The sequence below is a fragment of the Octopus bimaculoides genome, chromosome 4, assembly GCF_046866305.1.
Source record: "Octopus bimaculoides isolate indiv1 chromosome 4, ASM4686630v1, whole genome shotgun sequence".
Lineage (NCBI taxonomy): Eukaryota > Metazoa > Mollusca > Cephalopoda > Octopoda > Octopodidae > Octopus > Octopus bimaculoides.
In genome coordinates, this window is record NC_142931.1 from 23,859,949 (window position 1) to 23,868,379 (window position 8,431).

The following is an 8,431-nucleotide window of genomic DNA, read 5'->3' on the forward strand; positions in this document are numbered from 1 at the left end:
CATAAATCCAGAAAAGAAGTACACTCTAAGTTATAGAGCAGTATCTATCTTTATACTACTCTATATATATGTGTGTGTGCGTGTGATCAAAGGCGGTGCTCCAGCATGGCCGCAGCCAAACGACTAAAACAAGTAACAGAATTTTTTTTAAATTATACTTTATATTATTTAGTATAGTTTCCACAAAAGAATGACGAAGAAAAGAAAGAAGGAAAAGGGGAGAAAGAATAAAAGAGAAAAAAAGATAGTACAAATAAAAAAAACATCGATGAAGCACCAAGTGCATCAATTGGTCGCACACCACAAGGTTCAACGGAACCAACTGAAGTAAGCCTGCACACTTGCAGCATTACCACGTGGCTAAAGCGTTAGAAAAACCAAGCATCTTCACAAGCATCAGCTGGCACCTCGGTGAGCCGAGCTGCTAATGATGACAACTTCGCGGTTAGTGACCCAGTCCCTCCAAACGTCTCCAACGCCACAGACTGAAACAATTCACTGCCTGGTCCTGGAACAAGCATATGATAATTTTTTTTTGTTTTTAAACGAGACTATTATCTCGCTTTATATAGTTAGCAAATTTATAAATCGTTTAAGTATCGGAGAGCATGTTTTCCGGTATTTGTTTCTCTTCTCTCTGGCTGATGGTCGTACAACAATGAACATGAAAGCTATTTTCAACATCATGGGAAAACTGTAGTAAGCTTAAGTAGACGGCTATCACTGCCAACAAGGTTCATGCATAAAGAAAAGCCTTACAAGAGATCTCCACCCGTTGAATTTTGATTGTCTGTATTATATAGTCAAATTACAATTCGTTCAAATTTAAAAAGAAAAAAAAAATGCTTACAGCACCTAGGGTTCCCAAGCGGTCACCCATCTAAGTACTAACTAGGCTCGATGTTGCTTAACTTCGGTGATCGGACGAGAACCGGTGTTTTCAACGTGATATGGCCGTAAACATTGGAGTATTAAATTTTAATATATTTATTCTATATACTGATACTATCACAATTTTGTTTTTTAGAACAATTTTTTAAAAAGATCTATACACAATTTAATATAATCTTTCGTTAAAAATGTTCATTTTTTGCAACTGAAAATTGAAAAACACGGTCGCACACAGACATTCTATTCTTCGTTTGCACGATCAACATCAATAGTCACACACACTCGCGCACGCGCTAACTCACTCACACACGTATAGAGATACACATACATACAAATGAAAGACAACGGATAAAGACCAAAACCGATTGATAGCACCCATTATACACCAGTAAGTCACGATACTATTACGTTTTTTACCAGAAAACATTACACATTTTGTGCACAAAATAGTGAACACGTTCGCCTTTATTTCTGTTATCAACTCCTTAACTACTTAATGTCAGACCTGTGGCATTTTATATCCAATCCAATGGATATAGCGATCGTATCACGTCATATAACAACATTTCATGCAAAGAGTTGGCGCAAGAAATGTGAAATGTTTACTGGTAAAGATGAACGGATAAAGAACGTAATAGCATGACTTGCTGGTGTATAATGGGTTCTAGGTAAATGAAGACTTAAATGACCGTAAGAATGAGAATGAAAATCAAAAAAGTTCATGAGTCGTAATGAAAACGAAGTTAAACTGGACAATGATTCGGTAGTAGCATATGACGTCAATGATGAGCAAGTGTTTGACTGTTCAGCTCTGTGAAGCAGATAAAACATGAAGTCAGAGAATCACTCATGGTGTCAGATTTTTAATGAAAGATTCTATGCAGTTGTATATAAAGAAAATAAATTCACTCTAAAAAAAAAATAAAATAAAGGTTTTAGTATCAGTTTATGGAATAAATATATTAAAATTTACTTCTCTAATGTTTACGGCCATATCACGTTGAAAGCACCGGTTCTCGTCCGATCACCGAAGTTAAGCAACATAGAGCCTAGTTAGTACTTAGATGGGTGACCGCTTGGGAACCCTAGGTGCTGTAAGCATTACTATTTTTTTTTTTTTTTTTTTTAAGTAAATTAGTTTTGACAATGTGAAACATTAAAACACAACGGATTCAATTTATTTTCATTATTCAATATGGAAAGCATCCGTGAATTAAAAAATTCAGCTCATGGGATCCTCTTGTATGGCTATTCTTTATTCACGAACGTTATTGATGTTGATAGTCGTCCACTTAAGTTTATTAAAGCTTTCCCATGAAAATATCTTTCATTTCGTGGTTGTTGTACGACCATCAACCAGAGAGAACAGGAACAAATACTACAAAACATTTTCTGCGACACTTCATCGATTTGTTTATTCTTTAACTTTAGAAAGGCGTAAGTTTAGAAGACAAAAAATTCATATGCTTGTTCCGGAAAGGGAATTTTTTTCCCACGAGAGTTCCGGACCCCCCTGCCAGTAATGCACTCAATTGTATATAGTCAATCAGAGAAGCGTCACCTTTATCCATTCTTCCTTTCTAGTCAATATGTTCATTCTTTACTCTTTCTCTCTCTAGTGGTGTTTCTTTTTTCAATGAGCATTGAGATGGCTGTGAGGTGTGCTAAAAATAACAGCTAAATAAAATTTTTTTGATAAATCTTTTAAATTAATGTTTATTTGGTAAATTTTGATCCTTTTCACCCGCACGATTTTCACTAAAAAAAAAATCGAATTTTTTGCGTGGAATCGTTGGAAATATCCTGGAATCATTGGAATTTTTTTTTTTTTCGTTTGATGAATTCCTATGACCTCCTAATATGCTATAAAACCCTTTTGGGGGTCTGGAAAACGGGGTCGGGTGAGGTGGAAACTTCAGAAATTTCATCCCCACCCCCATTGATCTTTTCAACTGCACGATTTTCACTAAGAAAAAAAAAAAAAGAACTTAGATTTTTTTGCATGGAATCAAGTACCCTGACCTCTTAATATGCTGTAAATCTCTTTTTTTTTTGTTCGGAAAAAAGGTGGGGGGACCGGACCCCCTCCCATATCCCGGAATCATTGGAAATTTTTCCTTTTTTTTTCGTTGAATAAATTCTGGTGACCTCCTAATATGCTACAAAAACCTTTGGGGGGGGGTCAGGGAAACGGGGTGAGGTGGGATGGAACCCTCGGAAATTGCACCCCCAGCCTCATTTTCAAATATTTTTTGTTATTTCTTTCTTTACCCATAATTTTAGATAACATTTTGCAGAAATACGTTTTCGAGAGATTGTGTATTACATTAGATTGAAAATTCAAAGAAGTTTGAATTGAATATGTGAAAATGCAGAGGTTATAGAAGTTAGTGGTAACGAGTTCATCCCTCACACTGAGATTTTTTATTTTATCACTAAAATTTTATCTCACGAAAAATTATTTTATACAAGGTCATTTTGCTTTGTTTGTCTTCTCTGATTTTTCATTTTGGGGCGGGGTGGGGGTCCGCGAAGCCTCGAAAAAACGGGAGGGGGCCCATAGACGAAAATTTTGAAGTAGTTTGGGAACCAAAGATGTAGAAGGTAGGTGAGTTCATGAGCTTGCAATCAACAAAACTCCTCAAACAGATCAAAATATGTGCTAAACGAAATTATAGTGTTTTATCATGAAACTAGAAAAAAAAAAAAGGAAATTGCTTACAGCACCTAGGGTTTCCAAGCGGTCACACGCATATACACCTTAGGTGCTGTAAGCATTTTTTTTGCTTTTTTTTTTTTTAATTAATTTAAACAAATTGAATTTTGACAATATAATATGATAAAACAAAGTGGATTCGATTTACTTTCAATATGAAATACAGAAAGCATACGCAGATTAACCAAAATTCAGCGGGTGGGAACCTCTTGTAAGACTTCTACTTATCCATGAACCTTGTTGACAGTGATGATCGTGCAGCTGAAAAGTTTTCCCGTGAAGATGTTGAAAATAGCTTTCATGTCATGTTCACTGTTGAACAACCATCAACCCGAGAGAACAGGAACAAATAGTGTAAAGCATTCTCTCAGCCTTTTTTGTATTTTTAGTGTAAGGGTCGATTTTATGTATACATGTGGGTGTGTTTATGGGCATGTTTGGGTAAAATATTTGTGTGTGAGAGTATGTATGTGGTTGTTTAAGTGTATGGTGAATTGTATGTATATATGTGTGCGTATGTTTGTGTGTGAGTTGCTATAAATATACTTTGTATATGTTTAATTTTGGGGGAACTTCTTTATTTCAAATAAAGTGTGACAATGTCCATCCGATTTCTCCTCACCCTTGTCACATTTTAATCGTTATGCATCCTAAATAGTTCATGCATGCACATTAGACTTTAATAGCCTACAATACAATATCCATTGCACAATATAATTTTTATTCAGGAAAGTAGACCAATATTTCTCAAACTTTCACTTTAATTCAACTATTGAGGACGCTTGTAAACCTAAAATAGTGGAGGGTAGTCGGTAATACTTGAACGTCTAAAACTTCTCGCACTCCAAATGACTCAAACTGGAAAATCGGCGATAAAAAAAACACACCCCTGCATTTGAATTTTTCAATGGTAAAAACTTTTGTGCACAGTATGTAACATTAATTGAAATGGCTGGGCATCAATATTCATTCAGGGTTTGTGGCAGGTCCGTTGTTCGAAGGTGTACTTGATCTTCACTAATAAGCGCGGCATTCAATTATGTGTAACATGGCTATCGAGCGTGAATAGTTATTACGACGGTGCGTACGAGGTCGTCAGTTTTTGTGGTGGTTCAGGGTCACCTGTTTTTGTTCGAAGGTCTAGGGTCCCCCTTGGTTTTACGAAGGAGTATTTTAAGTACAAATACAAATCACATACGCATTTCCATCTCTACGCATATACACGTTCCCTGTTTATACAAGTCACTCACAACTAAACAAACACTGATCACACAGTATTTAAATTACCTAAATTAAATTAATAATAATAATGTTAATGTTGACAAACCCTAACCTTAACCGTAACCCTAAGTAGAAAAATCTTTGGAAATTTTTTTCAGAATCATAATCTCCGTATTTTAACACATATTTAAAAAAAAAAAAAATTCTGAAAGAAGTTAAAAATAAAGAATTAGGGGATGGGGGTGGGGTTTCAAAATGCCAATTTTTTTTTTGCAGATTCGTATTCTCCGTAGCCGAAATCGGGGGTTTGTGTAGGAAACAAAAAAATTTTTTAAGGGGTGTTGGGGGGTACAAAAGGAAGTTTTGCCTTCTCCGGTAATTTTCTTTCATGTTAATTAAAAAATTTACAAGCAAAATCTTCTAAAACGACAATGTTTTAAAAGATGTACATGTTTATGTTATATATGACAACAAAATTTTACATTACACTTGCCTTAAGTTGTATATAAATCTAAAGAAAAAAACGGTCCAGATGGACTATATGTAATCTGAACCTTTCCCCACTTATTATTTTTTTTTTTTTTACGGAATCCCACGTTTTAGGCTATGGAGATTCCGATTCTGAAAAAAAAATTTCAAAAATCTCAATTTCAAAATTTCGACCCCCCACCACCACCGGTTTTTATATAGATCCACAGGGTAAACCTAACCCTAACTCAAACCCTAACCCTAACCCTGACCCTAACCCTGACCCTAACCCTAACCCTAACCCTAACCCTAAACCTAACCCTAACACTAGTTTTGTGAGATTTGGCTGTTATTTCTAGCATGTAAATAGCCTGTTTGGTGGTGGTGGTGGTGGCGGGGGAATTGAAATTTTTCAAACAATTTTTTTTCAGAATTGGAATCTCCATAGCCTAAAACGTGGGATTCCGTAAAAAAAAATTAATAAATAAGGGGGGGGGAGGTTCAGATTACATATAGTCCGTCTCTACCCCAAACACTTTCAAACTTCGGACACTGGTGAAAAACACGGTCGCCCACACACACACACACATACACGCTTTCATTGTTTTTCATTTGCACGAGCAACTTCAACAGTGGCACACACGCCAACACACACACACACTCACTCACGCACACATATATAGATACATATACATACAAGTGAAAAGCAAAACCGATTGGTTGTCGGCTTTTATTTACCTAGCACCCATTATAAATTAGTGCCGATACTACGCTCTTTACACGTTGATCTTTAGCAGAAAACATTTCCCATTTCGTGCACAGAATAGTGAACAGCTTCGCCTCTATTTCTGTTATCAACTACTGAATATCAGAATGCTGGGTATAGTTGGCAAATAAATTGTGCTATTTTATATCCGACCCTAAGGATATAGCGATCGTATCACATCATCACACCGGCATATAACAACATTCCATGTAAAGCGCTGGCGCACGAAATGTGAAATGTTTTCTGGTAAAGATGAACGTGTAAGAAACGCAGTAGCGTGACTTGCTGGTGGGAAGGAAAATAGGAAAAGTTCATAAGTCGTAATGAAAATGAAGTTCAATTGAGCAATGCTTCGGTATTAGTATACGACGTCAATGATGAGTTAAGTGCTGGTAGGAGTGTTTAACTTTTCAGCATTGGGTTAGGGTTAGGCAGATGAAACATAATGTCACATACTTACTCACGATGTCATAGATTTTTAACGAAAGAATATCTGAAGTATATAAATTTAAAGAAAATAAAGTTATGAAAAAATAAAAAAGTTTTAGTATCAGTTTATAGTATAAATAGATTAAAATTTACTACTCTAATGTTTACGGCCACATCACGTTGAAAGCACCGGTTCTCGTCCGATCACCGAAGTTAAGCAACATCGAGCCTAGTTAGTACTTAGATGGGTGACCGCTTGGGAACCCTAGGTGCTGTAAGCATTCTCTTTTTTTTTTTTTTAATCAAATTTTTTTTTTTAATCAAATTTTGAACGAATTGTAATTTGACTATATAATACTGTAAAAGATAGCGGATTCAATATATTTTCGTTATGGAATACAGAACGCATCCGCAGATTATCAAAATCCAGCGGGTGAGAGCCTCATGTAAACCTTTGTTGATTAACAGTTGTCCACTTAATGTTACCAAAGTTTTTCTATGACGATGTTGAAAATAGCTTTCATGTCATAATTGTTCTGCAACTAACAACCAGAGAGAACAACAAATACTGCAAAACATTCTCTCATATTTAAACGATTTGCAAATTCGTTAACTATATAAAGGGAGATAATTGAAAATGTGTTCAGTCATATCCCTTTGACCAATAAATATAACGCATAACTTCAAGACAAAAACTTCATATACTTGTTCCAGGAGGGGTTGGTCTCATGGCCTTCACAGATCCTCGTCGCCGGTAAGATTGATGATGTTAACGTTCTACTAAATATTTTCGAGTCAGCTACAGAAAAAAGAAACGTGCATAAAGGAAAAAAAATCCAAACAAATAACGTTCTGAGAAGAAATCCATAGGTTCGAGCATGTCGTACCGGTGAGCGACTGCATAGCATCGGCTGGCTGGCTGTTCTTTGGTTGCAATCTCGGATATCTCTGTGTAGCAACAGAACTATCTCAGATGTCGGAAACCGACATCTCTTGCTGGAGAAGAAGGAAAGTATTTATGATGCCGTCTTTGCTAGGTTGAAGATATGCATTTGCCCGAAAAGATATTCAATGGTTCAGTAGAGCATTCAGGTAGAGGTGTGAGTGATGACTTATGTTCCTTGCTCTTCCAACGGACTTAGGTTTCTGCAGCAGCTTGATGCTAGTAGCGTTGCTTCTGGGAGTGAGAGGAGTGGTGTAACCTGGGCGGCACTTTAGAGTCTGATATATAAGTCAGTATAGGGATCTTTTTTAAAACGGGGGCCACATTTTTCATAAACGAAACACTTTGAAACTTGGAACACTGGTAGAATGTGTCATATAAAACATCTTTTTCTCTTAGTCTTCTTAAAAAAAAAAGAAATCCATAAGTTATTCCATGTTAAAGTTGTCGTATTTCTGTAATTTCAACCAATCACTGACGTCCATTCAGCCGATATACATTAAGTGCCGACTACATAAACAAACGATTCTGAAACAATTAACCCTAACCCTAACCCTAACCCTAGGGTTAGGGTTAGGGTTAGGGTTAAAGCAAATTTAAAATGAAAAAAGCAAATAAAATGTCAGAAGTAATGGAGATTAAATACGCTTTACATCGCTTAATCAGACAAAGGAGTAAATGTAAACAACTGAATACTTGTCAGTGATTGGTTGAAATTATCGAAATAAGACAATTTTTTACATGAAATAAATTCGAATACAAAAATATTTTTCTGTTCTATAACACAAAATAGATAAGTATACGAAGTTTGAAAGTCTTTCCGTACCAAAAACACTACGTAAAACATTAATGAAAAACGTGGCCCCCGTTTTAAAATAGATCCGAGAACTGTTATTCACAAAACTCATGAATCCTTCCTCTGTAAATACTGCGATCTTGGAAACGGTTGACCAGAGATTAGTTGAAAAAAAAAGAAAAGCACGTGCTTTAGCTCCCT

General features: G+C 35.9%; 3 non-coding genes across 3 annotated transcripts; 2 read left to right on the plus strand and 1 right to left on the minus strand.

Annotated features, from left to right (window-relative positions):
- Positions 1-843: 843 nt before the first annotated feature.
- LOC149135986 (5S ribosomal RNA) lies at positions 844-962 on the minus strand. The gene has a single exon (XR_016241750.1). It is a non-coding gene; the product is annotated as a 5S ribosomal RNA (ribosomal RNA).
- Positions 963-1,873: 911 nt separating this feature from the next.
- LOC149135987 (5S ribosomal RNA) lies at positions 1,874-1,992 on the plus strand. The gene has a single exon (XR_016241749.1). It is a non-coding gene; the product is annotated as a 5S ribosomal RNA (ribosomal RNA).
- A 4,661-nt stretch (positions 1,993-6,653) lies between these two features.
- On the plus strand, positions 6,654-6,772 carry LOC128247697 (5S ribosomal RNA). Its single transcript, XR_008264067.1, has one exon. It is a non-coding gene; the product is annotated as a 5S ribosomal RNA (ribosomal RNA).
- The last annotated feature ends 1,659 nt before the right edge of the window (positions 6,773-8,431 follow it).